The sequence below is a fragment of the Protopterus annectens genome, chromosome 1.part0 (genome assembly GCF_019279795.1).
Source record: "Protopterus annectens isolate FY-2018-M chromosome 1.part0, PAN1.0, whole genome shotgun sequence".
NCBI lineage: Eukaryota > Metazoa > Chordata > Ceratodontiformes > Protopteridae > Protopterus > Protopterus annectens.
The window spans coordinates 1,356,723,721-1,356,742,324 of NC_056725.1; the positions used below are offsets into that span (position 1 = coordinate 1,356,723,721).

At 44.2% G+C, this 18,604-nt stretch overlaps 1 protein-coding gene across 4 annotated transcripts in view; it reads right to left on the reverse strand.

Moving 5' to 3' along the window:
* Positions 1-18,604, reverse strand: part of FIG4 (FIG4 phosphoinositide 5-phosphatase) — a 3,828,182-nt gene that overhangs the window by 3,259,516 nt on the left and 550,062 nt on the right. The window lies entirely within an intron of this gene.

The window sequence follows — 18,604 nt, forward strand, 5'->3', positions numbered from 1 at the left end:
TCTAGCCGACGTAATTGCAACCGGAAGAAGGGTTTTCCAAAAAAGAAACTTCAAAGAACAAGAAGCTGCAGATTCAAAGGGGGGCAGTATCAGGGAAGCTAAAATCAAATAAAGATCCCACGGAGGCGGGGGATCTCTTACTGGGGGCCTGAGTAGTGTGGTCCCTTTAAGAAAGGCTTTACAAAGCTTATGGGACATGATGCTTGTATCAGCTAGGCCCGTATGAAAGTTTGAAATTGCAGCTAGCTGAACTCTAATCATGGCAGAAGAGGATCCAGCTCGAAAAAGTTCCACTAGAAATTCTAAAATATGGTGCACAGGGGCTGAAAAGGGATCTATATTCCTGGTCTCTGCCCATAAGGGAAAATGTTTCCACTTACTAGCATAAGTTTTTCTAGTGGTAGACTTATGCGAGGATAAGATGATTTCACGCACCGAGTGGGAGATGTTCAGAAGCCAAGCCTGGCTAAGGTCGGAAGTGGAGCAACCAAGCAGTGAGCTGCAGAGATTGAAGATATTGGTGCAGCCCGCCCGATTGATGGATCAGGAGGTCTGGAAGTGGGTCCAGGGTCCAGGGCTGCTCCAGAAGGTGATGATACGGGAACCAAATTTGTCGAGGCCAGTAAGGGGCAAGGAGGATCATCTTGCATCCCAATGTGGTAGCTTTCTGTATTAGTTTGGGAATCAGGGGAAACGGATGGAATGCATAAAGAAGTCCTTGAGGCCAATCGTGAACTAGAGCGTCTCTGAGGAAGTGTCCGGGAAGAGGGAGGAGAGAGAAGAAATTGTCGCACTTGCTGTTGAAGGGGGTGGCAAAAAGGTCGCAGCAAGGCTGACCCCATTTGCGGAAGATTTTGTCCGCCACAGTCTGATTGAGAGACCACTCGTGAGGCATGAGAATTGCTCTGCTCAGCCCGTCTGCTATAACGTTGGACTTCCCAGGGATGTGCATTGTTATCAGAAACAGTTGGGAAGAGATCGCCCACTGCCAAAGTCTGAGTGCTTCTCGACATAAGGGGTAGGACTTGGTTCCGCCCTGCTTGTTGATGTACCATACTACTGACATATTGTCTGTTTGAATTGCAATGGTCCCGGTGGGAAGAGAGTTCTGGAGAGCTTGCAACGCTAAAAGCATGGCCCTCATCTCCAAGACGTTGATATGCAGATGGTACTCATGAGGCTGCCAGGTGCCTTGGACTGTTCTGCCCTGAAAATGCCTCCCCACCCGATCAGGGAGGCATCCGTGGTCACCGTAACTACTGGAGGAGGAAGAACAAATGGTCTGCCCTGGTGTAATGATGGGGAAACCATCCACCAAACAAATTGGTTTTTGCATGACTGTGTGATCATTATCATGTGAGACATTGGGAGTTGCTGGAAGGACCATTGTGTAAACAGCATCCACTGAAGAATCCTCATGTGAAAACGTGCTAGGGGGACTAGTATGATAACTGCTGCCATGAGACCCAATGTTCTTAGGACGAATCTGGCCTGAATTTTTTTTTTTGCATCCTAATAAGACCTGCACATGCCGTCGAATGCCTAGTTTAGAGCAAGTTTGGATGGTGTAGTCTCTGGCTCGCAGCAGGTGATGCCTGGTGGTTGCAGTAAGGAGCCAGTCATCTAAATATGGAAACACCTGGAATCCTTGCCGTCTCAGGTGAGCGGTAACTACTGCCAAACATATGGTGAACACCCTGGGGGCTGTGGTGAGACCAAAGGGCAGAGCTCTGAACTGATAATGACTGGCTCCCAGCCGGAAGCGGAGGACTCTTCTGGAGCGTCTGTCCATTTTGATATGGTAGTACGCGTCCTGAAGATCTATGTAGCACATCCAATTGTCCTGACCCAAAAAGGGTAAAATGGACTGTAGCGTGACCATCCGGAACTTCGTTCTTTGAACAGACCTGTTTAGTCTGCTGAGATCCAGAATGGGTCTCCAGTCCCCTGTCTTTTTTGGTACCAAAAAGAACCTTGAGTAAATTCCGGATCCTTGCTGGTCTGCTGGGACTGACTGGATGGCTCTTTTTCTTAGCAGTTTTGAAATTTCTTGAACTGCTTGATCCTTTAGATTGGGTGGAACATCTGGAAGGGATTTGGTGGGAATGTGTGGAGTGCAAAGGAAGGGGATTTTGTAGCCTTCGGATATGATAGACAGTACCCATTTGTCTTGTGTTATACTTTGCCAGGCTTTTGGGTACAGCGATAATCTTCCCCCGACTGCCTCCGAACGTGGACAGCCGGGCAGCACTTCAGGGATGCTGAAAGGGATTGTCAGAGAAAGATTCTCTTTGGCCCTGATTTTGCGAACCCCCTCTGCCCCTGGGGTGGTGTCTATTGTTGTTCCCTCCTCTGCCCCTGGAGGGGAACTCTCCACGTGTGTCAGGCACAGCTCGCTGGGGTTTCCGGAACCACATTTTTCCACTCTTCTGACCCTTGGGATACGGTCTTGAAGGAATGGAAAAACGGACTCCCACAGCAGAGAGAGTCTTGCCTTCCTGTTCACACCTGGTAAGGGTATCCTTCACCTGTGGTCCAAACAGAGCAGAACCATCAAAGGGGGTGTTGGTGAAAGACGCCCTGAAGGGTTCCGCAAAGTTACATAACCGCATCCAAGCGTGCCTCCTCAAAGCCACGCCTGTGCCTGCGGCCCTACTCGCGCCATCGGATGCATAAGAGATGAGCCGCATGGAGGAGTTTACTACCGAATTAAGAGTCACCAGCTGGGAGGCAACCTTAGCCTGGGCCCCCGCAGCTGATGGCTCTTGAAGGGTATCTCCTAGCTCTTAAAGGAGATCCCTTTGAAGGCGGGTAAAGTGGCACAACTAGTTCAGCGACCTCATAGAGAAGGTCACTGAGGAAAACAGGCTGCTGCTACCACCATGGCATCAATGGGAACACCCTTGGTCAGAAATTGCTTGTCTTGTGGGGCAGTAATAAACTTTGTGGGCCTGTGGGGAGTTGGTTCCATTGTGTCTGAAACTAACCATGCCTTTCGAGCCACCACAGACATCAGTGGATCGAAAGGCGGAGACACACAGGAGGTGGAGGGTCGGGATCCAATCGTGTCCAGGAATACCGACTCATCCTCGGAAGGGTTAAGGGTAGTCCAGTTCCCCCTCTACCTAAGAATCTCAAGGATGTCTGAGAAAGAGACGTCCTCAGAGGGGGATCTTGGGGACCCTTCCGACTCCTCCAAGTCGGTATCTGAAGTGACAGACTCAGGGGAGTCAACATGCTTCCTCTTGCATTTCCTCTTTTGAGGGGGCTCCTCTGAATGAACAGGGGAGGCCTCAGAAGAGGAAGATACACCCGATGGGGTGCCCTGGAGCGCTTGTTCCCCATGCTTGGGGTCTGGAGGAGGGGCAGAGGCAGGAGCAGGCACCATGGGGGGAGGAGCCGATGAGGCTGACCGTGAGGCTGACTCAGATGCCAGCACACTCCTCATGACCTCGAAGGCACCTCTTCTCGATATCGGAAAAGGCTCTGGCTCCGAAGAGACCGGAATCCTTCCCGGCACCGAGAGAGACAGCTCCGAAGAGATGTAGGAGACGAACTCACCTGCGCCGAAGCTCTGAGAGAGAGAACTGGGTCAGACAAGGGTCCGATGCCACTCGCCCCCTAGGAGCTGACGAGGGAGTCCCGGCGCCCAGATCCCTCCAAGGACGGCACCATGGAAGAGATTGGAGCCGACGACTGAACCGAAAGGGGAGGTATCGGTGCCGACGGTCCCACGATCCCAGCCTCAGCATGCTCCGGCGCCGAGCTCAAGGGATGAGTCAAAGGAGGAACTACTGCAGAGACAGGTAGAGCCAAACCCTGATGGGGGGGGCTGGAAACATTTTAGCCAGGGCCTGCAATTTTAAAAGCCTGCTCACCACTCTTTCCAAATCATGGTCAGATAGTCTAGACGACCGAGAAGAGTGGGATCGATGACTTCTCTCAGACTGCAGCAAGAGTGACCCCGGAGCCGAATGTATCAACTCTAAGGATGGCGATCTGGAGCGTTTTCGACTCCCTGACGGTTCCGACAGAAGAGTCAGGGCCGACTGGGAGATAGGTACTTCGGCTCCAGTCGTAGCCAAAGTTGGCTTGGAGATAGGTACTTCGGTTCCAGCCGGAACCGAAGCTGAAGCAGACGCCACACCCGACGACAGCTCCGAACTGAGAGCCGGCAGCTTCGATGGCTTGGAAGGTTTCACTGACTGAGTCTTGGCCGGTGATCCTTCAGGTTTAAGCAAACCCCTAAGGATAAGCTTATTCCTATGCTCCTGCAGGACTCTTGGACTAAAGGCGTGACACACCAAACAAGAGTCCTGCAGGTGTAGGGCGCCCAAGCAATAGACACAAGAAGTGTGACCATCTGTCAGTGACATTTTTTGACAGCATGAGTCACACTTCTTGAATCCAGACACTTTCGTGTCTTTAGACATTCCTGTAAAGGAAAAATCAAATTACAAAGAGTACAAAGGGAAGTAGGCAACTAGAAAAAAACACACACAGTCCACACAAGTTACCACACCCTAACAGCACACACACTTTATAATATAAGAAAGGCTAAACGGATCTGCCAACTACCACAATTTATAATGAAAAAAAAAAAATTTACTACCTTAAGAAAAGGATTCAAGGATAAGCCTCTAACTGAAACGGCTTACCTTAAAGGGGAAAACTCTCCAAGAAGAAAACGAGTTTTCAAGGGGGGATTAAACACTACTACAACTATGTATGAACACTAATTATTCTAACTAATAATATACAACAAGTTCTAAATATATATATCAATAAACTGAAAAAAATACGACCTGAGCCAGTAAACGCAACCTCGTAGCAGAAGCGGCAAACGAGATCTGGGTATCTAGCACCAGGCATCATGGGATATAGGGGGGGCCTCGAGCCAGTAAGCAGCTGTCGAGCTTTTGAAGATGGCCGAGTCGGAGCCGAGGCTCGGCTCCGAACCCAACCAGCAAGAATGAAGGCGAGATAGACAACTTAACATACAATATTACTACTTGTAAGTAATATTCCATTCTGATGTAAGTGAATCATTCAGTTTGTTACAGTTCTGCATATTTATAACATTTATACATGCACAGAAAAGAAGAAAACTCTATAGCTTGTTAACAAAATTTTGAGGACAACAATCTCACACTAGTGATACGAAAGAATGGGATGGCCCATAATTACACTTAGTTCTAGCCATGCAATTAATAGACCTCCTGGTATTTATAGTATCATCTCCATGAGTCTTGAGCAAATCAAGCAAATAATGGCGTGGTTCAAATGAACGTCTGATATAATGCTATCCCATACAAATCTGCTGCTAATTTTCAAATCACTGCAGTTGTACAAAGTACTCTTATTAATGGTAGATCTCCAAGCGTGATCACTGTAGCACTAATCATAATACATGGGTTAATTTACCACAGACTCTGCATCAGTCAGTACAGAGACTTCTCAAACAATTGTCACTCCCTTCCTTGAATCAATGCTGGCCTCACACTGATACAGTTACAGACATGAGGAGGTACAAGGTTCCCACAAATTGTTATAATGCAGCTACATTAGTTTTTCAAGGCAAGTCACTCCTGTTGAGAACTTTGTAGTGAACAAAATGTATCATAACTGTGAACAAATAATACAGTTATACACAAAAACAGAATGACCAAGAATTATGTGTTAAAAAAAGGCGAGACAGAGAAAGCATATCTTGTGTACTACAGTGATCTCTCGTTCAGTGAACTACTGCATGGTGAATATCTCACACAACCATACTACCTTACTTTGGAGAAGGGTCACTGTAGCAGAAAACCATGACATTTGGCTACAATTCCAAGCTCCGGATAAGAAGCACTGGGGGATGGGGGCAATAGTTATACAATTCCTTTAGTAGTGCTGTGCCAAAACCTGTTTTATTCCCATACAAAACTTCTAGCCTCTAGTATATTTAATGCTCTTTTGGCTTCCTCATCACCCAGTGACAACAAGGTTCAAGCTTCCGCTGACCTATTAATTTTTCCCCTCCCAGCACTCATGCATATCTGGAAGGGAAGCAGGAGCCTTTGATCATGGGCTGTCATTCTCCATGGAAATCAGAAAATTTCTCCTTTGATCCTAACCACTCCCTTTGGTGGCTTGTACACAAAGTGTAACATTTGCTACACTAAAGTCCACAAAACTGCTATGCCAAGCTAGTGAGCAAGTCTCCCTCCTTGTCAGTTTTATACCTTCATATCCTGCCTACTCACATATAGCAAAAAGGCCTATATTATAAGCATGAAAGCTAATAACAGTGAATACAAATAAATCGACACATGTAGAACAAATGCACACAATAGTGAAATGCCACTATATCGAAATCCAAAACAGCCAAAATTTATGTTTGACCAAACACTGCGTTCCTACTGTGCTGTAACAAAACTAAAAAAAAAAAAAAAAACTTACCTGAATGCTCCAGGCAGGAGGGCAAGCCCCCCATCCACCCCCACACCCCCCGCTACTTAAATATACCAATTCCGAGATCGCACTACATTGAAGTAAAAGGAAATATTCCCTACGGCTATCTCCGCTGAAACTAAAATTCCTGTGTGCTACACTCTGCATGTCTGTCAAGTACAGTTTGCAAGTGATATTGCCGCTCAAGAGTCTTCCTTTTTTTTGGTAAGGGCAGACATGCAGACAAGTGTCATACGCAATTGAAATTTTGGTCAGGCCAACTAAAAATTTCGATGTACTGTTTTTCGCTTAATATGCTGTTCGACACTTATGTAGTCCGTTCTTTATGTGTCGCACAATACGTATTCACTGTTATTAGCTTTCGTTCTAATAATATTGACCCTAGCAAACATGTAACCTGACCCAGAAGTGTCACTTCTACATCAGGGTATATATCAATCATCATCATCAACCACCTTTTTCCATTTTGTTATATGGGGTGGAGTTATGTTATCTGTCAGCTTCTCTGTTTAGACTCAATTCCACTTTCCTTCTGTCATCAACAGTCATGCTTAACTGTTGCCAGTCTTCTCTCACACAACCCATCCCATTTCTTTTGCTGGATGTTCTCATTTCCACTTGCCTTCTTCCTGTCTGTTCCAAATCTTTTTCATAATACACAAGTGCACGAACCACCATAACCTATCCTTTTTGACCTTCCCTACAATTGGTACTCTGATATATTCATTTCTTCATCTGTCCCACAGTGTATATCCTACCACCCATCTCAAGCACTTCATCTCCACAATCTCTACCTTCCTTAACTACTATGCTTCAACTGCCTAGGTTTCTATACCATACGGTAGTACTGATCACACCACTGCTTTTCACACCTTACCTTTCAGCTTCTTTGGCATTCTTCTGTGACACAGTATCTCTAACACTCTATGCCAATTTTCTGTAGCCTCTCTTCATACCTCTCAACCCCTCAGCAAAAGAAATCTGGATATAACCAAAAATAATGGTGGGACAAAGGCCCAAAAACAGGGCAATTTTTAAATATTGCTTTTATAAACTTAGAAAGTTGTTAGAATAAAAGGTTTTGTGCTGGCATGTATTTTCTGAAGGATATGAAGTCTGAAACTGACGTTTTTCAGTTTGATTAACAGAATATATGTTGTCTTTTCATCACCTTCACGATGGGATATACCTTCAAGAACATATGCCAATATCTGTTAAAGGGTTTTTGGACACTCGTTGGGAGGTGAGAATTAATGCTGTGAAGCCATTGCGTTATCACCTTGAAGAATTGTGCAATGCTTTAACATCTTTGCGAGCACATGCTCGAAAAGAAAGATGACAATACAGCAACATAAGCCGGTGCGCTTTTAGACCATGTTACTATGCGGCCTTTTGTTCCGACTGTGTGCACGTGATAGGATATACTGCTTCACACCAATAAAACCAGCAAATTAATTCAGTCACCAGATGTTTCAATTGAAGTCTTGCAGGCAGAAGTCTGCGCTACAATGAAGTTTTTGCAAGACTATCGAAATACAGGATATAACTCTGTAGTCACGAATGCACGTGAAATAGCAGAGCATATGGGTATTGAGCAGGTATTTCCAGAAACCAGAGTGCCATGTAAGAAGAGAATGTTTGATTACGGATGTGCTGATGATTTGAGCCGTCTTTCTGCCGAAGAAAAATTCAAATCGCAGTTCTTTCTTGTTCTCACTGATCAGGCCATATCTTCTGTTTCGTCGCGATTTGACCAACTCATGGAGTGGTAAAAGTTGTTTGGATTTCTGTACAGCGCAAACAGCCTGAAGCAGTATCACAGAAAAAATTAACTGGAGAATCACTGCAAAAATTTTGAAAGAAAAATGGGAGACATTGATGCCAACAAAGTTATAACGGAATTGAATTGTTTTATTTATGTCATCGAGAAAGTGAGAGGACTTGTCACGGCAAACAATTTTTTAACGTACATATACAAGAACAGCCTTCAAGAAGTATATCCGAATCTTTGCATTTGCTTCAGAATTCTTCTGACCACACCAGTTACTGTTGATGCTAAAAGGAGCTTCAGCAGGATGAAATTGATCAAGAATATATTGCGCTCAACCATGACAGATGACAGGCTTTCTGTGCTTGCAGTTATCTCAATTCGAAAACAAGATTGCCAGATCCCTGGAATATGATGCACTGATTAAGCAATTTGCGGAGAACAAGGCTCAAAAGAAGTGCTTTGCGTAAATACGCTAACAGAGTACGGAATACATAGAAAAAAAGTCCAAGTAGCCACTACAACCAAAACGAAATGAATCCAAAAGGCTACTAGCGGAATCACAAAGACGCTGGAGACGTGAATAAATTCCACACTTTTAATGAAGGTTTAGCGCTTTCATCTAGTACAACTAGACTTCATCAGAACAGTTTCACAATCGTCACTACAGCGCGCAGGATCGATCTACTGTGACGCTATCTGTAAGTGTCCCAACTGTAGTCGCTGCAATTCCTGCAGGAATTTAATGTTATAGTTAACTGCAAGCATTCCTTCTATCACCAGGTAGTTAAGACTTGTCATTGTTCTCGGGTGACTTTTAATATTCCTTACTTTAATTTTTGCATAGTAGTTACTGTGTAAAACTACTGTTATTCTGCATTTATTTAAAAGCACAGATTCTTCAAAAAGTATGCAGAATTCTACGACAAAATATGACTACTATACATCTATTCTATATTAGTTTAAACTTAACTGTGTTACTGAGCTGAAAATATTCTGCTTCAAAGAATCATGCCGATATCATCTCCAAAAAGCACATTCTATCAAGGTCACCTAGTCAAATGTTCAAACTCAGAGACAGACTTTTTTAAATTACAGATACCCAACTCAAGGGGTAACTAATTAGCCTTCAATATGCCCAAAAAAAGCAATGTCTATAACAGCTACTCTACTTAAATACTTCTATTTAAACATTTACAGACACTGCAATTTACTCTGTACATACATGGCAAAACTGGCTAGTAAAAGTATGTAACAAACAATTATTTTCAACTGGCCACTGTAAATATCATCCAAAACGCTGTTATAGAGGGATGAAGAAGCATGTTAACACTGGCCGCACCATTCCCCTGCTTAAGGATTTCAACTACCTTCTGCCCACATTTCTCAGTACCCTATTCGGAACTGTGAACAAATAGTTGCAGAGTGTTTAGCAGTTAAGTATAAATCAGAATGCAAAGTGCAGTTTAATAAAAGTACACCTCCATTCAAATACACAGTTTTCTTCATTCATTCTTTAGTTCCTGCTTAACCAAAATCAAAGTCATTGGGAAGCCTGAGCCTGTCCATGCACTCAATGAATGGAATGCAGTAAGAGACAGAAAGTAATCTTGAGTAGGATATCAGACTATTTGCAGGATAAACATACACACACACACACACACACACACACACACACACACACACACATACTCTTGACAAGTACAACTACGGGTACAGGACCATTAACTCACCAACAGTATGTCTTTGGGATGTGGAAAGAAAGTGGAGCTCATGGCAAAAATGTACAATGGCTTACGAAGGACATATAGGCTACTTAAAGAATGTACTGCAGCCCAGAACTGAACCAAACTGATTATTATTTTAATTAAACCAGTCTCAAAAAACAAATAATACATGGAAATAATTCTGTGCACTAATTAATGCCAGAAGCTTGATCTGGAAATTATGGCACTTGGTAACAAATATAATATTATTTTTATTAGATTCATAGTTAAGTACCAAGCTAGCTTCCCATATAGGTCATTTTAAGCTTAGCCAATTTCCTGAAAGTAAGAATCAAACCTTGTACTTTGTGTATGTGAGGTAAACATCTTAGCCATTATTGACATATGGTTTAATAATACAAAAAAATCATTCGAACTGGCGAGTTAAAGAGGACATTACCCAGTTAGAGAGAAGAAGGTGGCTGGTGGAATCTCTGTTTATGTGGACTTGTGGTCTGAGTTGTCTATTATGCTCCGGGGTGCATTTCAGAAATAAGAAGCATAAATAAGGGCTGGAGAAATGTTAAATGGGAAGCAATATTTTTCTACAAACTTACTAATCAACGAATAAATAATTTGAGTGAATTTTGCTCCAGTGTGGAAAAAGACTTCCAACTGGGTTATGACATGTACCAAAAGTGAACTGTGGTAACCCAGCTTAGAGTAATAATTAGTGCGAGTCTGATTATTACCATTAGTAATGAGTAAGACGTACTCAGACAGTTGACAGTGCTACCAGAAATGGCACAATACTGGCTGTTGTATGGATCAAAGGAATGTGCATCTCTAGGGACTTCCAAGATGGCTACACATTGAGTAACAGCTTAATTTCAGCTCTTCCAGTTTGAAAACAGAAATTCAGAAGATAAAGCCAGTAAATTCATATTTCTGGGTAAATTTCAGAAAGTGGCTAGTAAGTGCAATGCCTGGATGCCAGCAAAAAAAGAAATTCAGATAACCTGAAAGAAAATAAATCACAAGGTGTGGAAAAACACTGACTGTGAAAAAGTCTGCAAAAAGTAATGCAAGCTCCAACTTTGGTGCAAGACATGACTTCCAGTAACCAAGAGGAAAAAATCAGTCAAATGTAATTAGAGCTAATTAAAATAAATAAAACACTGAAGGAGTATATCAACTCAATTAACAAAAGGCTGGTAAAAACGGAAAAAGCTTTAAAAAGATATTCAGATGAGGTGATAAAACTGCAAAAATCAAGGGGTGAAATGAAGAAAAGGCTGGCTGAATATGAGACTGCTCAAGAAGAGATGTTTCAGAAAATAACAGAATTAGAGGACAGAGCACATAGGGGGAAAAAGTAGTTATGTACTCACCATAACGTTCCATCGGAGTTGTTGCTTTTCATTTGTCTTCAACCTGTGGGTCTACGGATCTGGTACAGATCCGGCACAGGTAAATTTTTCAGCATCAGATCCGAGTTCCAAACTCCTCCCCTACCCATAATATCCCTGTCTCCCTCCTCCCCTCAGATCTCATTTGCTGCCGAAAGTAGCACCCTGACCATACCAAGAACCTAACACCTTGGTATCAGTACCTTGAAAGCACTGCAGGAAAGACAAAGTCTTGCCAAAGTAAGGGCTATGTCTCTTCCACCACACAGGCCGCAAAAAGGCAGGGGAAAGGAGGGAGGGGTGGCTGAAGACAAATGAAAGGCAACAACTCAGCTGGAGCGTTATGGTGAGTACATAACTTCATCTGAAGTTGTTGTTTTCATTTGATCTTCAACCTATGGGACAGAGTCCCCAGCTACCAAATAACCCTGGAAGATCCTCATGGAAGGATATTCTGGAGCACGGCGGAGCCAAAGGATGCCCCATCTCTGGACAGGAGATCCAACTTATAGTGCGAAATAAATGTGTGCAAAGATGCCCAAGTAGCCGCAGAGCAAATGTCAACCAAAGAAAACCTAGACCATAAGGCTGCTGAAGTAGCCATAGACCTGGTAGAATGTGCCATAATCTGACCTGGTGGAGACAAACCTTTGACTGTATACGCCTGAATTATGCACTATCCAACGAGCAACAGTCACCTTGGACACAGCTTTCCCTAAGAAAGGCTTAGCAAAGGAAACAGAAATGTTGATCAGACTTGCGGAAGGACTTCGTTCTATGCAAATAAAAAACACAACTGCCTATGAATGTCAAGCAAGTGCAAGTTATACTCTCCCTTATTCTGGAAGCTGGGGAAGAAAACAGGGAGACTGGTAACCTGGTTAATGTTAGATTACGAAGACACTTTCGGAAAAAAGGAAGGGTTCATGCATAAGGACACTCTATATTTATGGAACACCAAATAAGGAGGCTTAACAGATAAGGCCTGACTCTCTGATACTCTCTTAGCTGAGGTAATAGCAACCAGAAAAGCTGTCTTCCAAGACAGAAATTGAAAATCCACTGTAGCTGCACATTCAAAGGGGGAAGAAACCAAGGCTTGTAGAACTAGAGTAAGTGGTGGGTGGCGTCGGGTACTTGATTGGGGGCCGAAGTAGAAAGGTACTTTTCAAAATGGTTTTACAAAGCTTGAAAGAAGCTAGGGTAGCCAAATTGTCTCCTATACGAAAAATTGGAGATAGCTGCCAGCTGAACCTTAACCGTAGAAAAGCTGGCACTCTGTTGAACAATATCTGCCAAAAACTCCAGGATGGCAGGAACTGGAGTAGTAAAAGGATCCAAATCATGTTCAGATGCCCATATTGAAAAACATTTCCACTTACTGGAGTACTAGTGGACGATTTGTGGGCTGCTACCAAAATCTTTTAACTGGAGAAGACAGCCCGGAATTCCTAGCTATCACTGGAACTGGAGCTGCCAAGCTGTAAGATTCAGACTGACTACACCTGGGTGTGGAATCCCTGAGGGATGCAAGCCGGATCTAATGTCCAAGGCGGACACACTATACGAGACCACAGAGAGGGGAACCATACTTACCGAAGCCAAAAGGGAGCAATGAGGATCACTAAGCTCCCCAGCAATGAAGCTCTCTAAATGAATTTCGGGATCAGGGGAAGTGGAGGATAAGTATACATAAGATCAGAGGGTCCAAGCAAATACCTCACGCCTGCCAAGAGTCCTGTGTCCTTAAACAAAAGTCCAAACACAACGAAAGAGCAACAGGACACTGCTGTGAACCAAAGATATTTAATAAAAACTCAGTCCTTAAAATACAATACTAAAATACAATGTAAGCGCTTTCAGGTTACACCTTTCATCAGACATCACAGAATTAAACAGACATCATTTTAAACTCTACTACATCCAATGAAAATTAATGAAAAGCCCGCCTATTCAATAGGGTGGGTTTTACTGGTATAACATCATTAAGGCCAGGTAATCTATTGGCCATAAGTTCAATTATCCACTTTGTTTCAGCTAATGCAGTGTGTAGTTTTATATCCCCCCCCTCCTACTCAACTTGATGTTAGTGATAACCCTGAATAAAAAACTGTGTGTGGGATGTTGTTTTACATGTTTAAACAAGGCATTATTTTCATCACTATTTCTAATGCTTCCCAAATGTTGTAGAATTCTAACTTTAAACATGTTGTTTGTCATCCCTACATAGAAACAGGGGCAGTTCTTACACAGGGCCACTTGTAGGACCAACAATGTGGTTTATCTTGCAGAGTTTAAGAACTGCCCCTGTTTCTATGTAGGGATAGCTATGTAGTAAAACAACCCTGCGTGCTGAGGTGATAGCCAGAAGGAAGGCTGTTTTCCATGACAAATATTGCAGTTCTGTTGAAGCAGCTGGCTCAAATGGAGGCAGGGTCAGTTTTTCTAGAATGAAATTGAGGTCCCAAGCAGGTACTGGTTGCTTCCTTGGGGGTTTTATATTCTTAGCCCCTCTGAGGAACTGTCTTAAGAGAGGGTGAGAGAATAAAGGAGGATCAGTGTTGTATTGAGCAGAAATGGCTGAGGCATGGATTTTGATGGAGGAGAATGAAAGTCCACTGCTTAGCATCTCAGCTAGGTACTGTAATATTTGAGGTAAATTCAGTATTCCAGGATTCTGACCCTTTTTCTGATTCCAGGCACAAAACCGTTTCCATTTTGCGGAGTAGGCTTTTCTAGTTGAAGGGCTCCTGGCCTCCAAAATGACATCCTGCACCTCCTTGGAGAGTAGGTTCTGTTGTGAATTTAAGGAATCCTCCATGCGGCTAGAGTGAGTGTTTTCAGCTGACTGTGAAGAGTTTTGAAGTTGTGCTGGGTCAATAGGAGAGGCATTAGAGGCAGGATCCATGGTGGGGAGTGTGTCAGGCTCCTCAGGAGTGGGTACCAGTGTTGTCTTGGCCAGTCTGGAGCAATGAGAATCATCTTTGGTCTGTCTGCTCTGGCTTTTAATAGAACTTTGGGCAGCAGAGGAAGAGGTGGAAAGGCATAAACTGTCATTGTTGCCCAACTGAAAGAGAGTGCGTCCACTTTCCAGGCCTGTGGATGATAGGTCCCTGAGCAGAATTTTGTCAATTGGTAATTTCTGTGGGTAGCAAAGAGATCTATGTCTGGCCTTCCCCATGCTTGAATTATCTTTGTAAAAACTTGAGGATGCAACTTCCATTCGTGTGGATCTGTCATATTTCTGCTTAGGTTGTCTGCCAGCGTGTTTTCCTTGCCTGGCAGGAATTGTGCTTGAAGTTGGATTTGTAATTCCAGAGCCATGTTCCAAAGAGACATGGCTAGCCTGCACAGGGGATATGAATGGGTTCCTCCCTGTTTGTTTATGTACCACATCACTGTGGTGTTGTCTGTCCTTATCAATAGCTGGCCTGGATGCAGTAGGTCTTTGAAAGCCATAATAGCATTTTACTGCTAGCATTTCCTTTGATTGATGTGTAGGTGCTTGTCTTTTGGGACCATTTGCCCTGAATGCACTGATCTGTCATGTGCCCAAGCAGTCCGAGGCGTCTGTTGTGATGATTTGATTTGCTTGAGGCAAGCAGAATGGGAGACCTATGTTTCTTTGGCATGCTTGAGCCCACCACAGAAATTCCTTTTGAAGGCATGGAATCAGTGGTATAATTGTTTCCAAACTGTGGCTGTGTTGAGACCATAAGTTTTTTAGGTACCATTGAAGTTTCCTCATATGCAGCTTTGCACATGGGATTAGCAGGATGCAAGATGCCATGAATCCCACAGCCTGCAGGATTTTCCTTGCAGTCAGCCTGGTGAAGGTTGCCAGTTTTCTGAAGTATTGAGTTAGTTGCCCTTGTTTCTCTGGCATGAGGTAGGCCATCTGGGTGTTTGTATTCAAGCTGGCACCCAGGAAAATTATTGTTTGAGAGGGTAGTAGTCTTGATTTCTTTTTGTTGACTGTGTATCCCAGAGAGTTCAACAACTTTATTACAAACGCCAGGTGTTTCAGAAGTATGTGTCTGCTGTCCGCTTGGATCAGGCAGTCGTCCAAATATGGGTATATTTGTATCTCTTGAAGTCTGCAGAAGGCAATGACTGATGCCAGGCATTTCGTGAGGTCCAATGTTACCAGCCAAGACTCCTTGCCCAGCATGGGAAGAAGCTGCTGTAATGTGAGCATCTTGAATTTTGGTACGAGTAAATATGTGTTTAGGATGGATAGGTCCAAAATAGGTCTCCAATCTTTGTCCTTCCTTGGTACCAGGAATAGTCTGGAATAAAAACCTTGACCCTGTTCTTGTGCAGGTACCTCTTGAATAGCTTTCATGTCCATGAGAGCTGAAATTTGTTTTTGTGCCTCTGCCCTTTGATTTTGTGGCAGGTTTGGCATGCCTCTCATTTTTGGAAGGGTGTGAAAGTGGAATCTCTAGCCTCTGTCTATAATGTCCAGGATCCATTTGTCTTTTGTGACAATATGCAAATTTTTCAAAAAATAATGCCAGTTTTCCACCTAAAGGTGCTGCCATTAGAGCTTTGCTTGGCATGCAAAGGGAAAAGTCATTGTTTCTGCTGTCTGAATGGCTGTGATCTATCCTTTCCACCTCTTGGTGTAGGTGCTTGCCATTGTCTGCCTCTAAATGATCCTTGAGATTGCCCTCTACCCCTCGGGCGCCTGTATCTACCTCTTTGAGGTCTGTCCGTGGCTGGAAAGGACCAATTTTTTGAAGGCCAATTTCTACTGAATCGTGGAGGTTGTACCTGTAGGAAATCTTTCACTGTTTGCATTGATTTTGCCTTTTCCTCCATGTTCTTTAATACCTCCTCAGCTTTAACACCAAACAATACATCTTTTTGAAGAGGTGCATCTAGTAATTTAGCTTTGACATGATCTGGTAAGGTTTGCTCTTTGAGCCAAGCATGTCTACGTATGACTGATCCTGTAACAGCAGCTCTACATGAGGCCTCTAAAGCATCAAAACCACATTGCAAGGTATGTTTACCCACTTGTTCTGCACTACACAACAAATCCTGCAACTCCTTCAAGTCTGGTTGTTCAGGTTGTGACATTTTGCTTTTCAACTGAGATAACAAAAACTGTTGATACTTTAACATATGGAACTGACAGTTTAATGCCCTCATGGTTAAAGTGGCCAAGGTGTATACCTTTTTCCCCCACCTTTCTAAAGCTCTGGAATCTCTCTCTGAAGGTAATGGATTTTTGGCAGTGGAGGCCTTAATTCCCTTGGGACCCTGTGAAATAGTTTCTGGGTCAGCCGCATGGCTTTTGTATAGGAACTGGTGAGAATCAGGAACCCGGTAATACCTGTCAGGCTTGACTGGAGCTGGAGGTAAAGAATCTGGGTTAAGGCTAGCCTCTGAATACACATCATCTAGAATGGACAGGAGGGATAGCCAGAGGCCTGTGCTGATGGAGTAAGAGGAAATCCCTGAGCCTTTTCTTGGAGTCTGAGTAATCTTGGCCTTCCCAGTGGAAGTGTTCCCTCAAGGTATGCAAGGTTTCCCCAAAAGAATAGTCCTCAGGGGGGGGAGACAGAGGGAATGGACTCCTCTGCATCAGAATCTTCAAAAGGGGAGTATGAATGTTCCTGGTCTTCAGAATGTTCTGAAGTAATGGAGGCCTGGTCTGAGGAAGGGTATTCTTCCTCTACTCTGGGCCTTTTGTCCGATGGGGGTTGAGAACCCCCGATAAGAGTAATCAAATCCTCAGCCATTTTGAGCATCTGTTTTTTAGGCATGAGGCCTTGAGAAGGGCCCTGTGGAGCTTGTCTTTTAGTATGCATGGCTGCTTTAGATTTAGTGAAAGCCTTAATGGAAAAAGAAGAAGAAGGCATGAAGACACCTTGAGAGGTGGCAGGCCTGTCTAAACTCTGAGTTTCCCCGCCAAGAGTGGCGTCGGTATCTGTAATCGGGGTGTGGGCCGAGGAGCCAGCGACCTTGGGCACAGAAGACACCGCTAAGAAAGTGTCCTCGGTAATCAGGGGCTGCGTAGGCGCCTCGCTGAGAAGCGCAGCACCTGTAGTCAGCTTTAGCGTGGTGTCGGTAGAAGTCGCGGACCTCGTATGTCGGTCCTTATCTTTGCGTCTTTTACTCAAAACTGGAGTCGGAGTATCCGATGACATAATGTAATTAAACTTTTTTCCAAAATAGTGTTGGGCGAACTCCGCCTGACGCTTAATAGTGCGTTTGTTGAATGTAGTACAAAAATGACAGGCCGAGACATCGTGGTCTGGGCCTAAGCAATGAATGCAGAGGGAATTTTCCATTCGGCATTTGCTTCCCACATGAAATGCAATTATTAACTTTGTCTGACATCAGTCTGAGGCAAGAAAAGTTTCCCCAACGGGGTACTTAGCTTTCTAGAAGACTTCGGTTGCAAAATATTCGTAATCTCAGGAGCTGGCCGACCGGCACTTGCGAACTGCTTCTGCTTTGGGCACCGTGCGGCAAGAAAGACTGAAGAAAATGGCGTCGGCTGGTTCTTTTATACCCCTGTCGCACTGATGTCAGGGAAGAAGCGACAACATCCGACGCCGGACCTAGACTTTGGAATTCGGCCGACCGAGGACCCGTCTGACGGCAGGATAACCCCATCTGTTATGACTGCAGCTGTATGCACGATGAACATCAGCTGGTGATTGTCCACTCCCACAATCTCATGGCTTTGTGACAAAGGGGGTAAGACCTGGTTCCCTCAGTGTGCTGATGTATCAGACTACAGACATGTTGTATTTCTGGACAGCAATCGTCCCTAGGGAAAGATGGGCATGAAGAGCTAGCAATGCCAGGAGAACAGCCCTCATCTACAGGACGCTGATATGCAGTTTGGTGTCCAGGGAAGACCACATGCCTTGGACTGTCTTTCCCATGCAATACCCCCCCCACCCGAGTAGGGAGGCATCCGTTGTCACCGTGGTCATCAGGGCCAGAAGGATAAAAGGACAACCCTGAACAAGATCCGAAGATTGAAGCCACCAGAGAAGCGAATCCCTGCAGGCTCGAGACAAACAAACTGGGTGGGATAATGGTAGATCTAGTAAAGACCACTGGACCACTAGGGTCCATTGGAGAACCCTCATATGCAGAAGAGCCATGAGAATGAGGGTGATCGTGGCCACCACAGAACCCAACGCCCAAAGAACCGAGTCTGTAGGAGGATTCTGGGTCTGAACAATGTACACCTACATGATGTCTGAGGAACTGAAGACTATCCGGAGTCAGAAAAGTCT